At 43.5% G+C, this 23,269-nt stretch overlaps 1 long non-coding RNA gene across 1 annotated transcript; it reads left to right on the top strand.

Moving 5' to 3' along the window:
- Positions 1 to 9,736: 9,736 nt before the first annotated feature.
- LOC126942772 (uncharacterized) lies at positions 9,737 to 15,276 on the top strand. The gene is made up of 3 exons (XR_007721611.1): positions 9,737 to 10,228; positions 13,332 to 14,036; positions 14,485 to 15,276. It is a non-coding gene; the product is annotated as an uncharacterized LOC126942772 (long non-coding RNA).
- The last annotated feature ends 7,993 nt before the right edge of the window (positions 15,277 to 23,269 follow it).

Below are 23,269 nucleotides of genomic sequence, written 5' to 3' on the forward strand. Positions count from 1 at the left end.
AGGGTAGTCTTGAACTCCTGGCCTCCAGCAATCCTCATACCTCAGCCTCCCAAAGTGCTGAGATTACAGGCATGAACCACTATGCCTGGCCTGTACTATTTATCAACCTCTTCCTCCCATTAGCTTATTTTTAATTAAAATATTATTCATGTACCCTAAACCCTACCTTTCAAAAATGTACGATTGAGTGGTTTTCAGTATATTCACAAGGTCATGTAACCATCACTGCCGTCTAGTCCCAGAATATTTTCATCACCCCAAAAAGAAATCCCATACCCATTAGCAGTCTTTTCCCATTCTCCCCTATCCCAGCTCCTGGCAAACACTAATTGATTCTCTGTCTCCATGCATTTGCCTGTTCTGGATGCTTCGTAAGAATGCAATCATACAATATGTGGTCCTTTGTGGTTGGCTTCTTCCACTTCACATAGTGTCAACAAGGTTCATCCATGTGGCAGCGTGTATCAGAACTTCATTCTTTCATGTTTGAATACTCTGGTTTCTATTCAGATCTCTTTTGCCTTTTATGGCTGAATAATGTTTCATTGTATAAATATACCACATTTTGTTTATCTTTTCAGCTACTGATATATGTTTGGGTTATTTACACATTTTGGCAATGATGAATAATGCTGCTATAAATACTGATGTCCAAGTCTTTGTTTACACAGCTATTTTCATTTCTCTTGGGTATATATCTAGGAGTACAATGGCTGCATTTACGGTTGACTTTTTGAGGAACTTCCAACTGTTTTTCAAAATGGCTGCACTATTTTACATTCTTATCACCAATGTATGGGCCCTTCAATTTGTCCATGTCCTTGTCAACACTTGCTGTTTTCTGTCTATTCTACTCTAGCCATCCTAGTGAATGTGAAGTGATATCTTATTGGAGTTTGGATTTGCATTTTTCTACTGACTAATAATTCTGAGCATGTTTTCATGTGCTTTTTGATTATTTGTATATCTTCTTTGGAGAGATTCAACATTATTTGTCTATTTTTTCATTAAATATTTTTAGACAGAAAATTTATGTTTTATTTTTTGCTAGTTTTATTTTCAAAATTTATTATGCTATATTGCAAATATCAAAGGGAAATTAAAAAAATAAAACCAACACCGAAATTCTTAAGAAATAAAATGTTACTGGCTGGGCACAGTGGCTCACACCTGTAATCTCAGCACTTTGGGAGGCTGAGGTGGGCAAATAACTTGAGGTCAGAAGCTCAAGACCAGCCTGGCCAATATGGTGAAACCCTGTCTCTACTGATAATACAAAAATTAGCCAGGCATGGTGGTATGCATCTGTATTCCTAGCTACACAAGAGCCGGAGGCAGGAGAATCACTTGAACCCAAGAGGCAGAGGTTGCAGTGAGCAGAGATTGTACTACTGCACTCCAGCCTGGGCGACAGAGCAAGACTCCGTCTCAAACAAACAAACAAACAAACCATAATAATAATAGAATAAAATAAAATATTACCAATGTCTTTAAAACCTTTGTGTACTTCCTGCTGATTGCATCCCTTGTCTATCCCTCCCCAGGGTATTTTACTTTTCTGTTTAACATTCCTATGATTTTTATCTGTAAATGTCTCATTCCTTAACAACATTGCTTTCAAGCTTATATAAATTGTGTTCTATTGTACATTTTCTTCTGCAAGTTGATTTTTTTATTTAACTTTATGCTTTTGAAATTCATCCATGGTAATATGTTTAGCTCTGGTTCGTTGGTTTTCTTTGTTTTGTTTCACTATAGGAATATATCACAATACACTTATCCATTTTTATGATTTGCCCCCTCCAAATCATTCTCCACACTGCTGCTAGAGAGATCTTTGTAAAATGCAGATTTGATCAGAACACTTCCCTGTTTAAAATGTGCTAGTGTCTTTTCTTTGCTATCAGGAAGGAAAAAAATCCGAAGTTGTTTGCATGGTATAAAAACTCCTTGTGATCTGCATATAAATTCCTTGTGATCTGGTCTTTGTTACCTCTTCAGACTCATTTTTTCATCTAGCTGCTCATAATATTTTCACTTTCTCTTTCAGCAGTTTAACTGATGTGTTTAGTGTGTGTTTTTGTATGTTTGCGTATGTGTGCATTTTATTTATCCTGCCTGGGTTCTCTCTGAGCTTCTTAAATCCATGGTTTGTTATTTTTCATTAATTTTGGAACATTTTCATCCATTTTTTCTTCTCCTTTTTTCTCCTCCTTTCTCTGTCCTCCTCCTCCTTCTCTTCTCTGATTCAAGTTCCATGAATGGGTTGGATGTGGTGGCTCATGCCTGTTGTCCCAGTGAGTACTTTGGAAGGTAGAGATGGGAGGATCCCTTGAGGCCCAGGGTTCAAGACCAGCCTGGGCAACACAGGGAGACCCTATCTTTACAAAAAATTAAAAAAATTAGCTGGCATGGTGGCATGCACCTGTAGTCCTAGCTACTTAGTTGGCTGAGGTGGGAGGATCACTTGAACCCAGGAATTAGGGTTACAGTGAGCAATGATTGCATCACTCCACTCCAGCTAGGACAATGAAGAGAGACTTTGTCTTGAAAAAAAAAATATCCAAAAATGTCAGACCATTTGATATTGTCCAACTGTCATGGATTCCCTGTTGGTTTTTTCTACTCCTTTTTCTCTTTGTTTCATTTTGAGTAATCTACTTTATCTATATTCAAGTTTACTATTTTTTTTCTTAGTTGTGTCCAACTTTCTAATAAGCTTATCAAAGAAATTCTTGCTATCTGATATTGTATTTTCTATTGCTAGTATTTCCATTTGACTTCTTAAGAGAGTTTCCATTTCTCTGCCTAAATTTCTTATCTGTTCATGCATTGGCCCATCTTTTCTACTAGGTACTAACATATTCATTACAGTTAAAGTCCCTGTTCAATAGTTACATCATCTGAGTCATCTCTGCGTCTGATTCTATTGATTCCTTTGTCTCCTGACAGTAAGTTGTGTTTTCCTTGATTTTTTTGTGTATCTTGTAACCTGTTATTGAATGATGGTTATCATTTACAGAACAGTAGTGAATTAGGTAAATAATATTTACACCTAGAAATAGAAACACCCCTTCTTTCATGGCATTAATATGTGTGTGGGGTGGTTAGTCAATCTAGTTAGTAGTTGAGAAGTATTTAGATGTTGTTTGTTATCCTCAGTGCACCACAGGCTTCATACTCCCCCGTGGTGGCCTGCCAGAGGGACTTCTCATGTTTGTGCTCCACTTTCAGCGTCAGTCATCTCTGCACACCAATCCGATAGGGGTTCCCTCTCCACACCTTCCCCTTCTGTAGTGGGAGACTACTATTATTACTCAGTGCTGGACACATTGTGGGTGGTAGGCACGTTCTCACTTCTCTTGTTCCAGCTCAGTTTTAGGCAGGACCTGGGTGCCTCAGGTGTGAGCACTCTTTGGGATTCCTCCCTTTTTCCCCATCACAGCTGAACTTTGTCTTGTGTCTTTGATAGGTCTTGGGCAGAAAAGTAGAGATGCCTCTACCTCCTGGGCTCACGTGGTTCTCCTACCTCAGCCTCACAAGTAGCTGGGATTACAGGTGCGTGCTACCACACCTGGCTAATTTTTAAAATATTTTTAGTAGAGACAGGGTTTCGTCTTGTTGGCCGGGCTGGTCTTGAACTCCTGGCCTCAAGTGGTCCACCTGCCTTGGCCTCCAAAAGTGCTGAAATTACAGGCGTGAGCCACCGCACCTGACCTAATAGGACTTTTAAGTGATTTTTTGATTAAAATGTTTATCAAAGCTTAGCTGTGGAATAAATTGTAATTACTCTAGCTTTCATAAAAAATATTTTGCTTTCTCTGGAGTAATCATTGTCTTGTTTACTTGTTGGCTTGGTTTCTATCACCAACCCAATCCTAATAATTAGTTGAACCCTAAACTCTGTGTTCATGTCTCAATTTTTTCTCGATACATTCAAATGCAACAGATAACCTATCAATTTCATCTTCTTTCTAACATGCTCTAGTCTGGACTGGCTACCTTTTATGCCAGGAATTTAGCTGTTATCCTGGGTCTTGCTTCTCTATCAACCTGTTGAATTCTTTGTGTATTAGTCTGTTTTTACACTGCTATAAAGAACTACATGAGACTGGCTAGTTTACAAAGAAAACAGGTTTAATTAACTCCCAGTTCCACAGGCTTAATAGGAAGCAAGACTGGGAAGCCTCAGGAAACTTACAATCATGGCAGAAGGTGAAGGGGAAGTAAGCACCTTGTTCACATGGTGGCAGGAGAGAGAGAGAGTGAAAGGGGAATTGCCACACCCTCTTAAAAAACCAGATCTCATGAGAATTCACTCACTATCATGGGAACAACATGGGGGAAATCCACCGCCATGATCCAGTCACCTCCCACCAGCTCCCTCCCGCAACACTGGGAATTATAATTCAACATGAGACTTGGGTGGGGACACAGAGACAAACCATATCACCCTGTTTCCTATGGCCATGTCTTTTTCTTTTCTTTTGTTTCTTTCAGTATTTTATGGCTTCCTCGGATAATTGACGTTCCCATGGTTTGTGAGAGGTAAATTTATAAGACTTTACACATTATAACATTGAAACATTTATTTTATCCTATGTGATTGATGGTTAATTTTAGGTGTCAATTTGACTGGATTAAGGGCAACTAGATAACTGATAAAGCATTATTTTGTAATGTGTCTGTAAGGATTTTCCCAGAGGATATTGGCATGTTAGTCAGTGGACTAAGGGGAGAAGATCCAACCTCAGTGTGGGTAGCTCCATCCAGTCAGCTGGGGGCCTGGGTAGAACAAGGAGGCAGAGGAAAGGCAAATTCACCCCCTGTCTTCTGGAGCTGGAATGCCCTTCTTCTCCTGACCTTGCACATTAGAGTGTTAGGCCTTTGGACTCCAGGACTTGCACCAGGGGCCTCCCTAGTTCTCAGGTCTCTCAGACTTGGACTGAGCCATGCTGCTGGCTTCCCTGCTTCTCCAGCTTACTGATGCCCTTTCATGGGACTTCTCAGCCTCCATAACTGCGTGAGCAAATTCCTCGAATAGATGCTCTTTTATCGCTGTCTGCCTACATATATATTCCATTGGTTCTGTCTCTCTGGAGAACTCGACTATGCCCTGAAATCTGATTCATAATGTGACTGGATAAAGTGTTCTATGTTGGAAATAATATACCTTTTACATTTTAAAGACATTTTCGCATTGCCATCTCTTTCTGGTGCCATTTTGATTTCTGCTCCATTGTTTGTCTCTGGTATTCTGAAATTTTATGACAATATCCTGGGTACTTCCTGTGCCCTTACAAAAATAAATCCTTTTCGTTCTAGGAAATTGTTTTTTTTTTTTTTTTTTTTTTTTTTAATAATTTCTTCCCATGTCTTCTCTCTTTCCTGGAACTACTTTTGGGTGTTAGAGCTCCTAAATTGGTACTCTAGTTTTCTTATCGTTTCTTCTATGATCTATCTCTTTTTCTTTCTGCTTCACTTTCTGAGTGAATGCTTCAACTTTATCTTTCCTTGCTTCTGCTAAATTTCTCATATTTTTAATTTTTAAGAGTACTTTTCTTTTCTCTGAATGTTCCTGTCTGAAAACATTCTGTTTTTGTTTTATGAAAGCAGTATCTTTTCTCTCTGATGATACTAAAGAGAAGTTTGTGCATTTTCTTCTTCTTGTGTAACCTCTGTTTCTTTTAAGTTTCCTTTTGCTGTTTGTTATTCTGGTTTCTAACACCTATTTTAGGGGCTTTTCTCAAATTCCTGGCTTTCTTGGTTGCTCGTTTTTAAGAGTGGCTTACTAAAAAGACTGTTGAAAGCTCTAAGTTTGTTGGTGGGGCTGGTGGAATTGTAGGAATCACTGTAAGGAAAGTAGCTGGACTGTTACATTGGAAAAACATCAGTAGCATTAAGTCTTTCTTATGGGGATAGTCAGATGCCCCTGTGAACGCTCTTCCAATATCCTACCTAGAGAGGGTAGGATGTGCCACCAGCATTCTGGGAGCTGAGTTTGGGAAAAGGGATGGGGATTTCATCATCTGTAAATAAGTGTTCACTTAACCATTTTGCTCTCTGTATGGTGCCCACACTCCCAGCTGGGCCTCCATCTCTAGTTCAGGGACCTTCTTCAGAGAACAAGCTTCCCGTCTCCTGCCGGGATGGACAGGGTGCATCCACCATCTCTATGGAGGGAGTTGGGGAGAGGATCTCAGCATCTAACTCATCAGCAGCTTAGCACCATTCATTTAGACCTGCCTTTACACACACATACACACGCATACATGCATACACACACACATGCACACACATGCATACATGCACACACATGCACACACACATATACATGCACACACACATGTGCAAACACACATATCTGTATTCTAGAGGTAACCACCACCACCAATTCTTGTGACTTTGGGGATTCTCTGGTGTTAATTGGATTGATTCTTGGCCTCCTTCAATACTGGTTTAACATTCAGCTTTCTCGGGTCTTTTAATTCATTATCACTCTCCCCAACTCACCCAAACCTTCCCACTGGGCCTTGAGAGATTAATATGTCATCAGTATGTCAAATAAAAAATTAGCTGGGGGGCCGGGCGCGGTGGCTCAAGCCTGTAATCCCAGCACTTTGGGAGGCCGAGGCGGGCGGACCACAAGGTCAGGAGATCGAGACCACAGTGAAACCCCGTCTCTACTAAAAAAAGCCGGGGCGCGGTGGCGGGCGCCTGTAGTCCCAGCTACTAAGGAGGCTGAGGCAGGAGAATGGCGGGAACCCGGGAGGCGGAGCTTGCAGTGAGCCGAGATCGCGCCACTGCACTCCAGCCTGGGCAACAGCATGAGACTCCGTCTCAAAAAAAAAAAAAAAAAAAAAAAAAAAAAAAAAAATTAGCTGGGTGTGGTGCCTCACGGCTCTATTCCCAGCTACTCAGGAGGCTGTGGTGAGAGGATTGCTTGAGCCCAGAAGGTTGAGACTGCAGTGAGCTGTGATGGCACCCCTGTGCTCCAGCCTGGCAACAGAGGGAGACCCTGGCTCAACAAAACAAAACAAAATGTAACAAAAATAACCCCAACCAAACAGAACAACAACAACAAAGAATCAGAGAAGGCTCAGGGGAGGGACTACTGGAAGTGGCCCAAGTAAAGACAGGTGACTGGAGGCTTCTGCGTAAGGATGGCAATTTAAGCCTACACGTTTACCATTGCTCCCACCTGAAATGATAGTGAAGGAATTGTTTTGAAGGCAAAAACAAAAACAAAAACAAAAAACTCCCAGGAAAAAAAGATGGGAGGAGAGAGGCAGCTCACATTAGGCAGTTATGAAGAATATAGTAATAAAGGTCAGGCCAGGCATGGTGGCCCATGCCTGTAATCCCAGCACTTTTGGGAGGCTGAGGCAGGAGGATCACATGAGCCCAGGAGCTCAAGACCAGCTGGGCCACAAAGTGAAACCCAGTCTCTACTAAAAATAATTTTTTAAAAGTTAGCTGGGTGTGGTGGCAGCTGTGGTCCCAGCTACTCAGGAGGCTGAGGTGGGAGGATTGCTTGAGCCCAGGAGTTTGAGGCTGCAGTGAGACCTGATTGTGCCACTGCACTCCAGCCTAACAGCAAGATCCTGAATAAAAAAAAAAAAAAGAGAAAAGAAAAAGAAAAGAAATCAGGGTGCCATTGCATGGGAAGTGTGAGCTTCTCATGGGTGGCTAAAGTGAACAGGGCTGAGAGACTTGAAGGGATTAGTTTTCATGGCTTACTTCAGTGGAAGATGAGTCAAATGTCCAGGCCTAGAGTGTTTGGCTAGAGCCCAGGATAGTTGACATTACAGAGTCTCTGGGCCATGGTTCTCTCTTGTAGCAGGGGCAAGCTGCAAGCTGACTCCAGCAGACACTTAGGTTTTGGCATCACCAACCTCTGCTGAAGCCCTCAGTTGATGGGGCCTTCTGGGGAGGGGAGATGTCCCTGGAACGAGCACATGGAGCTTCCTCAAGGTGCTCTGACAAGGGCAATGGTTGGGGCCCAGATGAAAATTGTATTGAGCAGATGGGCTCTCTACCCGATGCACACAGAAGCCAATACTATGGCATGGACTTTTGAGAAAAAAAAAAGGCTTTATTGCAAGACGGGCCAGCAAGGAGACAGGAGGGAGGCTGAAATGTGTCTCCTCCACTGGGGGCCTGGGGCAAGTTTTAAGGGCGCACAGGCCTTGGAAAAGGATTTAGGAATAGTTGGCTTGGTAGGGTCTGACCGGAGGGTTTCACATTTTACCATTTATGGTAGGGTATGTTGAGGCAGATTTTATCCCTGATCTTTGGGGCCAATGGACTCCTTGCATCTGAAATAGTTCCAGCATTCAGGCTCTGGTCATGTCCTAGTCTTCTGGTTCTGATGGAAGGAATTATTGGTTCTGGGTGTTATTAGGGTTCAACACCTTTCCTATTGCTCGGGCTACATGACTTGCAGTTTCTAACTATGTTATACCTACATGGTAACCCGACAGAGTAGGCCCAGTTTGGGCTGGTCCTATGGTTAGAAGAGAGGAAGTGCTTATGTGCACTTGAAGCGGCTGTTGGGTATGTGGTCACTGCACACCTACACAAAAGTACAGGTACCAGGCCGGGTGCAGTGGCTCATGCCTGTAATCCCAGCACTTTGGGAGGCTGAGGTGGGTGGATCACCTCACGTCAGGAGTTCAAGACCAGCCTGGCCAACATGGTGAAACCCCGTATCTACTAAAAATACAAATTTAGCCAGGTGTGGTGACACTCGCCTGTAATCCCAGCTACTCAGGAGGCTAAGGCAGGAGAATCACTTGAACCTGAGAGGCAGAGGTTACCGTGAGCTGAGATCATGCTGTTGCACTCCAGCCTGGGTGACAGAGAGAGACTACAACTTAGAAAAAAAAAAAAAAAAAGACAAAAAAAGAAAAAACAAGTACAGGTAACAGCTCACAGCATTACACAGATGTCATTCATGTTTAATGCAATTGTTGCTGTCTTTACACCTAGCCCTCATGTTTGGAAATTATATTAACATACAGCCTGGGCAATATAGTGAGACCTCGTTTCAACAAAAAATTAAAAAATCAGCTAGGCATGGTGGCATGTGCCTGTAGTCCCAGCTACGTGAGAGGCTGAGGTGGGAGGATCGCTTGAGTCCTCGAGTTCAAGGCTGCGATGAGCCATGATTGTGCCACTGCACTCCAGCCTGGGCAACGGAGCGAGACCTTGTCTCAAAAAAAATTATATTAACATAAAATTCAATTTAATGAACTCAAAGTTCGTTATGATTGATGATAAGACTTTTGCCAGTAAGAGGTTTGGGGAAAGTAGAATGTTGTGAAAATTCCAGATGGTGAGAAGCATCTGCGACCTCTTGCTGTTCTTCTCCCCAGCACTGTCTTTCTGGCATGGCCAAATCAGTCACACACGCTCCATGACCCTGTGCCCATGCCCTTGAATGGAGATGTGGGTTGCTGCTGGCGCCAGGCCCCTGCCCATCCCGTGGATGACACGCCTGACCCACGTCCCCTCGCGTCCGCCTGCTGACAGGACTGTGCTCACCAGCTTTGATAAAGCCAAAGAGGGGAGAATAGCTCCTCATCACCTGCTGCAGAGGCAGCATCTACGCAGGGTGGCCTCTGTCCTCTCCTTGGCTGTTGGCTTTCTACACATCAGTGTCCTCATTTCCCCCACAAGCCCAAGGGCGCCTGACACCCATGTCACTCAGTGACTTCTGCTGTGAAGAGAAAGGGGAGCAGGGCCAGGCGCTGTGTGTTCTCTAACATTGAGGTCGAGTTTTCAACACCAGAATACATGGTGGAAGGAAGCAGTTTTTCCCATCCTCGCAGCTCTGGAAAAGAGGAAGAAAACACTACCGGTTAAATAAAAAGCTTCAAAAGGCATCATAAATTCCCATAGCAGGATATTTAAAGAATGGTTTTCACGATCAGACTAAATAAGGCGACCTGACTCCATGCCTGGAAAACTCAGGAGAGCCTTGTCATTATTACCTCATCTGAGAGCCACTTAACCCAGGCAGGCCCTGGACGTGCCTTGCTGGCTGATTGCGCGCAGGAGAGATCGGTGCAGTGTGGCAGGTGGCAGACTGGCTGTGCCTCCTCGCAGGCCCTCCCTGGCCACCCCGTTCGGGATTCAGTTCTTGTTTCTGTTGTTACTCAGAGGGCGTCGAGGAGACCCGTATATCCAGCGGCCAAGGCAGCGCCAAGGCAGTGGGCGAGTGCAGGTGTGTTCTTTCTTTCTCTCCACTCCTACTTGGAGGCATTTCTCTAGGGAAAGGGAGTTAGAGTTTCTTTGCAGCTAGCAGCCCCCTCGCCCTTCCTCTCCATGATTTCGTGAGGGCAGGAGGATTCCTGATTCTGGCTCATGTGGTCCAAGTCCATTCAGAGATACAGGTGTGAACCAAGCCTCTGCCACCAACCTACTGTGTCAGTGAATAAATCACGAAGACTCTTTGGACAATTTGGGGACATTTAGGGGCCTTCCAATTTCAAATATTCTGTAATTCTGACAGCTCTCTGGCTGTCCATGGGTAATGCACAATTTTGCCTTTTATTGGCAGGAGCTGAGGATTTTATTGATTCGGTTGGGTCTAAGAGGAAAGGAGGCCCAGGCACTCATCTTCTCCTAATTAATTTTTCATGTTCCACAGCAGCGATTCCTCCTACAGCCAGGAGAGGCTGAGCAGCGGCTTCGCGGGTGCTTTTTGTTAGCATCGGATGTCAGCAGAACTGGCCCACCTCCTGGTCCTGCAGCCCCAGTGGGTGTCTAGGGAGGGAACACAGCTGTCCCTTCTCACTTCTCAAAGACAGGTGGTGGGGCAGAATTGGGGGAGGGGAACAGAGAGAGAGAGAGGGAGAGAGAAAAGAAGACAGAAAGAGGCAGAGAAGGAGAGAGAGAGAAAGGAAGACAGAGAAAGGGAGAGGGCGGGAGAGTAAGAGAGGAGAGAGAGAGAATGACTTGAATAATTGAATGAGAATTGTCTTCCCCAAGGCTGGCACGGTGGCTCACGCCTGTAATCCCAGCACTTTAGGAGGCTGAGGCAGGTGGATCACTGGAGGTCAAGAGTTCGAGAGCAGCCTGGCCAACATGGTGAAACCCCGTATACAAAAATTAGCCGGGCATAGTGGCGGTGCACGCCTGTAATCCCAGCTACTCAGGAGGCTGAGGAAGGAGAATCGCTTGAACCTGGGAGGCAAAGGTTGCAGTGAGCCGAGATCATGCCACTGCACTCCAGCCTGGGTGACAGGGTGAGACTCTGTCTCAAAATAATAATAATAATAATAATAATAATAATAATAATGTCTTCCCTGAGATGAAAAGGATCGTTTTCCAGCAGGGAAATCCTAGAGCCCAGGAGGCCTGATGGATTCCTCTGGGTCATAAACAGCGCAGTTGCAATGTGAACTTCTGTTGGTTTTCTTTACTGAAGCAGAGCTGCTTCTGCCGTGAGTTAAGGCATCAACTGATTTTGATCCCTCCAAATAGCCACTGAAGATAGCGGTGTGTATCCCCAGGTGCTATCAGAGGACTGTTTTTCTCTTATCAGGGAAGTCCTGTGCGTCTTGTCCCGCCGGGCTACGGAGATGTGGTTGGCATGGGACATACCCGCTTCATGCTTCAAGTACAGTCGCACCGCCGTGGACTTGCTTTGTCTGATCCCCGTCCCACTGTGAACACTCTGGAGAGAGGAAGTCTGTTTTGTGTGTCTGGCTCCCAGGACCCCATCCAGAGCCAGGAACCTAGGAGGTGCCCATTAAACAGCTGTTCAATGGATGGGAAATAAAGGAACATAGATATGACCCTTGCTTTTATCTTCCCTGAGCATCCCAGGCTCTGGCATTTAGATCAAATGGTTGCAGTCTATAGAAGCTGATTCTGTAGGACTGTGGTCTAGGAGCACAGGGCAGAGGCTCAGCCCAATGATCACCCTTCAATGTGCCAAATGCCCTGTGCTTCACTGCCAGGTTTTTTGATGTGGCTGAGAAAGTTTATGTTCAATCTCAAAATGCTCTCCTTAGGGAACATCTAATATGGTTTCCTTGAGAAAATTAACTTCTCAGGTTTGCCATTGGTAAGTGTCCCACTCACCGCCTGTTAGGAACCCTGCTTTCCAAACCTATACTCCTCTTACCATGTCATCCTGACGCCCTGTTTAGTTGCTTCTTATAAGAATAGAAATGGTAGCCGGCCCTGGTGGCTCACACCCATAATCCCATTGCTTTAGGAGGCCAAGGCAGGAGGATTTCTTGAGGCCAGGAGTTCAAAACCATCCTGGGCAACTTAGCAAGACTTCATCCCTTAACAACAACAATTTATTTTTTTTATTTATTTATTTATTTATTTATTTATTTATTTATTTATTTAGAGATATGGTCTTGCTACATTGACTAGACTGATCTTGAACTCTTGACCTCTAGCGATCTTCCCATCTTGGCTTCCCAAGTGCTAGGATTATAGGTGTGAGCCACTGCACCCAGCCTAACAAAATATTTTTAAATGAGCTGGGCATGGTGGCTCACACCTGTAGTCCCAGCTACTTGGAGGCTGAGATATGATGACTACTTGAGCCCAGGAGTTCCAGGATGTGGTAAGCTATGATCATGCCACTGTAATCCAGCATGGGTGACAAAGCCAGACCCTGTCTTTAAAAAAAAGAAAAGAATAGTAAGGGTGGTGGGGGAAGAGGGATGAAGAGAGGTTGGTTATGGGTACAAACATATAGTTAGATGGAAGAAATAAGTTCAGATGTTTGATAGCACACTAGGGTGATGATACTTAGCATCAATGTTATGCATATTTCAGAGTGACTAAAAGAGAGGACTTGAAGCCAACACAAAAATGATAAACACTCAAGGTGTGGGATTTCCCTATTACCCTGACTTGATCATTACACATTCTTTGCATGGAGCAAACACTCACATGTGCCTCATAAATATGTAAATCATTATATATCAATAAAACAGGGAAAACTTGAAAATAAAAAATAGAAATGGAATATATTAAAGGATAGAAATGGAAAAGCAAGTGTAGTAAGTGAGTGGGAGGATGATATGTTGAAGTGAGTTGCTTCAGAATGCAGGTGCGTACCTTTGTCATGTCCATTGGCTACCACAAACGACTTGAGGATGTCATTTTTTGTTTCTGGATAGGACAAAGGGAATGTAGGTGTATATTCTAGTATCTCCCCATTTCTTTCTCTTATGCCCGAGGTTTCTTGGTGACTTTTGTTAAGTTCATTTGCGACATCCATTTGGAAACAGACTGTAAACTTGTTCTGTCTCTCTCTCTTCTCTCCATCCTTGCCCGGGCTGGGACTCTATTCCCAGGGCTGATGGAAGACTGGCTCGTGAGCTGCATCCTTGGTGGCTTTTCCTTCTTCATCTCATTGCCAGTGAGGACACTGAGGAGGAGAAGGAGGTGAGGAGGAGGAAGAAGAGGAAAAGGAGAAAACCAACCGTGATCCACTGTCACCAAATGAGCATGCCAGATTGCCATGCTGCATAGCTCCAGGAAGCACCACGGTTCACGTGGTCAACATGGATGGATCCCTGAGGCAGTGTCCAGTGACAGCCTGCATGCCACAGGCAGCTCTGAAGTCAATAATCCTGCAAAAAGGGTCATTCCTTCCCAATAAAAGACAGTGGGCTATCTTCCACAGATGCCCACAAAATTTCCCTCCTTTTCCTTCCGTGGAGGACTGGTGAAAACACCATCGTGGACCTGAGCTGCATCTGGAGACAATCCCTCAGAGGCACTGCAGAGCTCCTTTCTGCCCAGGCACTTACGGTGCTTGAGAACTTGGAGAGGCCAGCTCACAGAGGAGCTGGGGTTTTGACTTGACCATGATTACTCAGGCTAGGATGAAAGCTGATACTTACTGCCTGCATTCTTTGATTAATCCTTCAATCCTCACAATCACCCCATGTCACCAGTAGGAAACTGAGGCAAAGTCCACACAACTGGCGAGTCTGGTATAACTGTCTTTCTATCACAGCAGTTTGCTGGGCACAGACCTGGAGCCAGATGTTCAGGTAAGTTAGTTCCAGTGGCTGCTTTCTTGTGGCACCTAGACCTCCATTCTCTCCCTCCGCCACTGACCTGTCACTGGTGCCTTCTCGGGACCCTCCCAAGGCCTTGCTGCTTTTCTCTCCTCCTGGGCTTTGACCAGGGTTTACCCACATGGCCACACAGTTTCAGAAACTTGGGGGAAAATGATAGGAGGTTGAATCCATTTCCCTTAGGAAGGGACTGAGGCTGCTTATGATCCATCTAGCAATCACATCTTTCTCAGAATATACAACGTTATGTTCCATGAGAGACTCAACACACAGGTGCACGGGTGACACACAGGTGCCTTTTTGCCTATGGAGAAAGCGGAAGCATCAGAGGAACCACAGAGAGGGAAGTGAGGGGTGGGCGGTGAGGGCCATGTGATGTTTCTTCCCCTCTTAGCCAAGCTCTGTCGCTCCTTCCTCCAAGGGACGGGCTGTGCTCCTGTGGGAAGCCTCTGACCTCACTCCAGTGAGAACAGCGAAGAGAGTGAAGGCGACCTAGCCGGCCTTCTGCCCACCACAGCTTCTTAGCTGGAGGATGAAATACACTTATTAGTCGAACCCGATGATGGGCCTTCGTTTCTGCTTTTTAATCCCTCGGTAGTTTATAAATGTTCCTTTCTCTTTTGCAGCTTTGAACTACACACTGTTCTTTAAGGAATGTCAAATTACACTTGTATACAAAAGAATATTTCTCACCATCATACCATATAAGTTTTTATGTGTAATTTTATGCCTATGCTTTCCGACTAGATATTGGTATTATAATATTCCAAAGTGAAAAGCATAAAAGAGTTATTACCATTGAGATGTAAATATGTATAAACACCCCTTTTAGAATCCAGTGATTTTTGTCAGGCTTTTGGGAGTGCTTGCTTGTCATTTTATAATTGCAATGAAACTGAAAAATAGACCTGAAATTATACAAAAAACGCATCAAGGAGTGCCTGCATCTATGTTCTCCTAGTTTTTGAAGGCAAATTCTCTATGAGTAGGACTTATAGAGATTCTAATTGATCTTACAATTGAGTTTCTGGTAATTGAACATACCTTTCAGTCTTCTTTAGTTCAAATCATCATTTCACATCTTCTTCATTACGATTACTGGTGCTAGAAAATAAAATGCAATACACTATGATTCGTGTGTAGAATGCTGGTTAGTTCAGCTCCAAAGAGCAAGAAAGATGTTCTATGCACAGCTCTCTCCTGGATCTGCTCATAATAGGTATTCAGTAAATATTTGTTGAATGATTAAATAAATGAATGAGCAAATGGATACAAGGATGCTGCTGTGTAGCATTATGTCAGTTGCCTAATTATTGTATGTATGCTTTACTGTCTGTCTTCCCTCAATAGGATGATGGCCTCTCGAGGGCAGAGGTTTTCGTATGATTTGTTCACAGGTCCATCCCAGGCACATAGTAGGATGACTGGCACATAACGTACTTGGCAAATATTTCTTGAACGATTAATGAGTCTGAGGCTGTAGCCACATACTGCACTTCCTCATCTCAGCCGGATGGTTCTTAAATGTATATCTTCAGTCATAAAGGGAATTGGGAGAAATATTTTAGATGTGTTAAAGAATGAAAGCAGATTGCTCGCTGTTCCTGGTCTCTTTACACAAATGAGTCTGCCCGCAAGAGCCCTCACTGGGAATGTGTGAAAGGCAACTGTCGATCTCAGCGTTTCTTTCTTAGGAATTCCTTCAGACCACCTTTAATTTGTCTGCTGTGCAGCTTCTCACCTTTTGTTCCTCACTTTTTGGTTCCTCACCATACTCACTTCTCATGAAAACAGGGACTCAAGCAGATGTGTACACCCATGTTCGTTGTGTGCTATTCACAGTAGCCAAAAGGTAGCAGCAACCCACAGTGGGTGAACGGATAAACAAAATGGGGTACATGCATGCAATGGAGTGTTATTCAAACTCTAAACAGGAAGGAAATTCTGACACCTGCTACAACATGGATGGACTTTGAAGACATTATGCTGAGTGAAATAGGCCAGTCACAAAAGGGCAAATACAGGCCAAGCATGGTGGCTCACACCTGTAATCCTAGCACATTGGGAGGCCAAGGCAGGTGGATCACTTGAGGTCAGGAGTTCGAGACCAGCCTGGCCAACATGGTGAAACTCTGTCTCTACTAAAAATACAAAAATTAGCTGGGCGTGGTGGCACACGCCTGTAGCCCCAGTTACTTGGGAGGCTGAGGCAGGAGAATCACTTGAACCAGGAAGGCGGAGGATGCAGTGAGCTGAGATTGCAACACTGCACTCCAGCCGGGGTGACAGAGCAAGATTCTATCTCAAAAAAAAAGGACAAATACGATTCCACTTATGTGAGGTTCCTTGAGGAGTCAGATTCATGGAGACAAAAAATTAGATGGTGGTTGTCGGGGGCTGGGGGAACAGGAGGTTGGGGTGTTATTGCTGAATGGTTATAGAGTTTCAGTTCAGGAAGATGAAAAAGTCCTGAAGACAGTGTTAATGATAAAACAACACTGTCAATGTACTTAATGCCATGAAACTGTACTCTGGTTAAAATGATAAAATTTAGGTCCTGTATAATTTTACCTGATAATAATCTTTAAAAAGACCTACCCATAACCACCCATTTGGGCTCTATGGTTCTACTCATGCCTTTGGCTTTGGCTTGAGGTCCTATTTCTGGAGAAATCTTCAGGTATGAATCTTGGCCTGCCTCGAGGACTCAGCTGTGTTCCCTGACTCAGGTTCGAGTGGCACCTTCTCGTGTTTCCTTTGTTCATCATCTTGAACCTAAAGCAAAGAATCCACTCTTAAATGTTGTCTGGGTTTAAGTCAGGGGCCAACACAAGAGGGTTCTTTATTATGGTTTTCAGTTAACATTCAGCCTTATGCAGGTCCCTTGGAGGAGAAGTTGAAAAGATTAATGGAAGCCGAAATGGCTGGGGAACTATAGATTGTGATTATTGTACTACTAAGATGGTGTTGCAGCTAGGAAAGAAGTAAATAATTCAATACAATACATATATATACACACACATAAACTTTGGAGTCCATGTATAAATGAATAGGTGATTTGAGCACTTGCTTATGTATTATCCTAGAGCATATATGTTATGAAGTCAGGGATTTTTCGTTTTGCTCATTATTCTATTCCCACTGTGCCTGTTATGAATTAGGTGGCCAATCAACATTAGTTAAGTGGATGAGTGAGTACATTTTACATACACACACACACATACACACATACACACACACACGCATACACACATGCATACACACATACACACATATGCATACACACACATGCATACACACACATACACACACGCACACACACGCATACACACGTACACACACACACATGCATACACATGCATACACGCATACACACACATACACACACATATACACACACACATACGCATACACACACATGCATACACACATGCATACACACCCACACACACACACACACACAGAGAGTCATTGCTGCTTCTGGCTTAGTGCCAAAAAGAGTTACATGTAGAGAAACTCAAATCTATTAGAACAGTTAGCTTGTGATAGACTTTCTTTCCTGCGAAACCATGATTGAGTACTGTTGTAAATGACATCTCCTCCCATGCTTTGGAAAGTTGTCTTCATTTTGGAACTGGTTTATTGTCCAAGTTAATTCTCCCCCTGCTTTTTTTTTTTTTTTTCACTCTTGTCCCTTTCTTGTATGGCAAATCAGTTAATATCTGAGATGTTATTACCTCTGAACTACAATATTTAGCTCCCAAGAATGTTATGAGAATTAATAATATGTGGTCACATATATTCCTTAGAGGAATCACCCAAAGTAAACTAACAAAATTAATTACATAATGATTAATAAATATTGGGTGCCATGTACTAACTGGTATTACTAACACCCATAATTATTATATTACATGTGTCTTTTTTTTTTTTTTTTTTGAGACGGAGTCTCGCTCTTTCACCCGGGCTGGAGTGCAGTGGCCGGATCTCAGCTCACTGCAATGGAGCTTGCGTGAGCAAGGGAAGATTATATGGTACATATATTTTCTATTTCAAATTCCTCTGAAAAATTTATGCCTAGTCCATTTTATCATGCAAATGTGCAGCATTTTTTTTCCTATAATTCTAGCTTTTCTTTCAACACAAGACTGAGCTGGAGTATGTTGTCTCTCAGGCAGTGAGTCTCAGGGCACCTTTTTGGTGGGAACACCCATACTCAGTTTTCCACTCCATGGAGACCTGAGACGTCTGAATACCAAGAGAAAGAGAGAGATCGAAAGGAAGGGTTCAGTCCTTGAATTCCCATTTAAACTCATGATGCCAAATGGGTTAGAGACATTGCCAAAAGCTTAGGCAACTGAGCAAAAAATAAAGCTGAATTGGAAATGATACAGGGAGAGAAAAAGACTTGGGCCAGCAGGTAGGAGTTAGCGGGTTCACCCCATCTCTTTAGCTTCCCTAAGGCCTCTTGGAGGATATCTTTTCCTCTCCTTACTCTGTGTCTCCATCACCTGCCTCTGTCCAGGCTCTGTGGCAGCATCAGCAAAGGCAAGACAGCCAGGGAGGGCCGCTGAGAACTGAGGTTCCAAAATAGGGAAAGCAGAAGGGGAGGGCTTGGATCTTAAACGACTTCAGTTCTTCCTCCTCCTCTCTCACTTTCTCTCCTCCCTTTACTGGCTCATTTCATTTTCCCATGCTGCTATTCTTTGTAAGTGCAACCACAAAGATGCTTTAACATAGCATTAAAAATCCAGTTACCGAAAATCAATTTGTCTATGCAAAATAAGGATGCAAGATAAACAGGATGCTCATTCTGTAACCGTCTGAGGACTCTCCACAGGAAAGGCAGAAATGCCATGGGCAGACATTGACGTCCTGCCTTCATCATGTGATTATCCTTGTCCCACTCGTCAGCGGCGGAATGAGACAGAACAACTTGACCTTGCCCATCAGGGCTGGAGAGGCCATTGTTGGGATTAGAAACCCCCCAGGTAGAGAGTTAATACTGCAAATAGAAAGTGCTTCACACACAGTAACTGTCCGTGGCCCAGAGAACAGTTGTAACACACAGAAGCAGAGCAGTGGCTAAAATGTTGGCATCTGGGGCTAATAGTTCTAAAAATGATAGAATGTAGAGGTAGAAAAACCACCATCTGTGTCTGAAATGAATGATGAAGAGCTAAAGTCACTATCGAAAGGACAGCAGCCTACTAACCAGCATACAAAGTAAAACATTTTCTAATCCTATGTTGGATATACATTTTAAATGATTTAAACACAAATTCTCACAGAATCTCACAACAATCCTCTAATGTAGGCAGGAAACTATTACCACCCTCGTGTGACAAGGAGATCAGCTAAGTGCCTTGCCCACCTGGCGATCACATCTATCTCGGGTGCCACAGTCCCTCACTCACCCTGCTTGGAAACCTGCCCATTTCTGAATCATTTGAATTTTGTGTCACCCATGCCTGGGCAGTACTTCCCACTTCTTTCAAGTCAACAGTTTTCTCCTCTCCATTCCCACCATGTCCTCAGCAGCCCAGGTCCCTGTGGCATCACTTTTGGTTACCTGTTCAGAGCCATCTAGCTAAAGTCTATCTCTTTTCATCAGGCTCCTCCAATCCCAACACTATGGAACACGATTTTCATTCTTCCTGATGGCATTGTCATCCCCAGATGTCCCTGCAGTGCCCAGCAAACAGTAGGTGTTGAATAAACCTGTGGTCATGGAAACCTTCCACATTAAGGCTCGGCTCCCCTGTCTGCCCCTCCAAGTTCTTCTTCTACCCCCGTTTTCTCTGGTCTCACTGAGCCAAGACAGGCTGCCTTCCGCCTTCACACCTAAACTTGCTCTTCATCTGGAAGGCAGTGTGCTCTTGAAACTACCTTTGCAAATTTATGACAATAAGAGAAATATGACACCGTTGACTCCATCTTTCTTCTAACCTTCAAGCTGCCCTTGGTCATCCCTGGGTGTAGGCCAAGTTAACTTTGGTAGAAATTCAGTTTATAGTTTAACCTTAAAGCAAGGATGATCATAGCCCTTCCCCCAAACTCAACTGACTTTGCAACATGAATGAAAGGCTGCAGGGTTAGGAAAATGAGAGAGCCTGAATTCTGAGATGTAGGCATAGACGATAAGCAGCCATCGTTTTGAAGCTCACAAAATTTACAACTTTCCCAATTATTCCTGGAGATAACATCACTATTGTAGAACCTAAAGTTAGTCTTTCGAGGTGATTTTTGACTCCTGTATACCTGATAACTGGCTGACTCCACCTAGACCCGCCTATTTTCCTGCATCCCTATGATTTCCTCCCCAGCCAATTGACATTCCCCATTCCATAGCCCCCTGCCCACCAAACTATGCCGGAAAAGTTATAACCTCCAAGCCTTTGGGGAGACTGATTTGAGTGATAACTCCAGCTGATCCAGTGTGAGCTGTCCCCGCGTCAGTTAAACTCTTTATCGCAGTGCCGTGGTCTCAGTGGATCGATTTTGTCCATGAAGTGGCAGGAAGAATCTGTTGGGTGGTTACACTCTCCTCCTTCCTGTAAACCAAAAGTAAAGTTCTAAGGCCCCCAACTGACTGAGTGGACCCTTCTCTAGGCCAAGGGGACCCAAAGAAACCTGAAAAACTAGGTCAGGCCATATGGGAAGTGGGAGTTGGACATGCCTCATTATACTTCCCTCCCTTTAGTGTTCAGGCACAACTGACCAAACTTAACATTAAAACAGAGATCTTAACACTGACAACACAGGCTCTTTGTGGCAATAAGATGCCAGATTCCAACCTGACCCTAGTATAACAACACATGACAGATAAAGAAGGAAATCAAAACATTTCACCCCAAAATATGTTTCTTTGTCATATTTTGAAATGACCCTGCAAAGCCATCTTTTGTGGGGGAAAATATTCAACTGTAAAGAATGTCTATTAACATAACCAAGTCTTTCCCTTTCCAGGCCCTCCCAATCCTGAGGAAATTAACTGAGCGTCTAGCACCTTTTGAAAGTCTGAATAGGGGCCGGGCGCGGTGGCTCAAGCCTGTAATCCCAGCACTTTGGGAGGCCGAGGCGGGCGGATCACAAGGTCAGGAGATCGAGACCACAGTGAAACCCCGTCTCTACTAAAAATACAAAAAATTAGCCGGGCGCGGTGGCGGGCGCCTGTAGTCCCAGCTACTCAGGAGGCTGAGGCAGGAGAATGGCGGGAACCCGGGAGGCGGAGCTTGCAGTGAGCCGAGATTGCGCCACTGCACTCCAGCCTGGGCAACAGCGTGAGACTGCGTCTCAAAAAAAAAAAAAAAAAAAAAAAAAAAAAAAAAGAAAGTCTGAATAGGAAACATTTGCCATCTGTTGTCTCTAAGGGTGGCCACCTACATGATTTCATCGACATAAGAAGAACCTTGGTCTCCACGAACCCTTTTCTTGACCCAGATGCTCCTTTCTATTCATCCCAGGTCTTTAGATAATAACTGTTTCAACAAGTTGCCAATTAGTAAATCTTGAAATCCACCTATGACCTAGAAGCCTCCACTTCAAGATGTCCTGCCTTTCTGGGATGAACCAATGTGTACCTTACATGTATTGATTTATGTCTCTTTGTATAACTTCTGTCCTCCTACACTGTGTAAAACCAAGCTTAACCCAATCATCTGGGGCATATGTTCTCAGGACCTCCTGAAACTGTGTCATGGATCATGGTCCTTACAGTTGGCTCAGGATAAACCTCTTCAAATATTTTACAGAGTTTGGCTGTTTTGGTCAACATTTCCTATTCATAGCTTACCTAACAGTGCAGGGCCAGCCTAATGTCTGCCCTCCCCAACAGCTCCAGGTCCATGGATTTTTTTTCCCCTTTATCTTATTTCTTGAAACTGTGTATCCATGCAGAACTTCATCATAAACAGTCTTACTGGGCTCCTCTGTACCACTAGTTTAATTTTGTAACACCATACGATGGCTAAACCACTTGAGGGTGAAGGAGTTTGGGGAACGTTACTCCAAAATATAACTCCCTAGTATGAGTATTTTGAAGTGAAGGCCCTTAAAGACCCACAGACACTGGAAATGACTTTTCCCCTATTTACCTAAGGAGAGACCTACCAACAGGAAAAATGATTTTTCCTTCTTCTCCCTGTTACTTCATTACCTGTTCAGAAAAGAAGAGCAAGAATATAAACACACCTGAACACAACCACTTACTTACAAGATAGTATCTGTCTCTTAGGTTCAATTTCCAAAGACAACCATTGACAAGTTAATCTCTGCTCCCCATCCACTCATATCCACTCATTCTCTTTAGTAACCATTGATTGCCCCTCAGCAGAATGATCTACATTCCCAGTCCCTCCCCTCCCCTCTGAAATAAGGGCATATAACATCTGGGCCTCCCTGGGATAGGGAGTCATCTCTCATTGAGATAGGGGTTCTCCCTCCTATGTATGTTAATCAATTTTCATGCCTTTTCTCCAATTAATCTACCTTTTGTCAGTTAAGTTTTCAGTGAAACTTCAGAGGGCAAAGGGGAAGTTTTCCCTTGGTCCCTGCAAGGGAAAAACATGAGCCTTCTCTTCTCCCATACTCCTTACGTACTCAGAACTCCTTACGTACTCAGTGCTGTATCAAATGCTCAGCACTATATTTGTTAAATGACTTGTCCAGAGCTGGGGCCCAGGACCTAAGTCTCCAATTCTCATTCTCCATCATTCTAGAAGTTAGAATACTTATGTCCTAATTCTATAATAGCTTCTATGTTTAGCCAGACAACACGACAGTTCTATTAGTCAAGGCAAGTCAGAATGACACCTCACTGGAAACTCAATAAAACTTGTGTGGGATTAGTTGTTCTTGTAACCAACTTGACCACATTTGTAAAAAATGATTATATTTAAAAAATCACATGTTGATGAAAATTTGAGTTTGTTTGCTTTTAAAAGACTGACAAATGGAAACGTTTTTCTCTGGTTCTGACTATGATTTAAAAGCATTTAAATGTTAGTATTGTCTACTTTCTAGATAGGATCATCTGAAAGTTGAGGTAATCTGGGGTGGATTTATTTTGTAGTCAGGTTTTCATTTTAGTGTATCTGGAATATTTCTGAATGCTGGTAGAGTCACAAAGTTCTATATTTAACTCTTTGGCATATAAATAGAATATGATCTTAAAAATAATTGTAACTGGGTGACTAATCTAACAG

Source organism: Macaca thibetana, chromosome 1 (assembly GCF_024542745.1).
Source record: "Macaca thibetana thibetana isolate TM-01 chromosome 1, ASM2454274v1, whole genome shotgun sequence".
In the NCBI taxonomy this organism is placed as follows: domain Eukaryota; kingdom Metazoa; phylum Chordata; class Mammalia; order Primates; family Cercopithecidae; genus Macaca; species Macaca thibetana.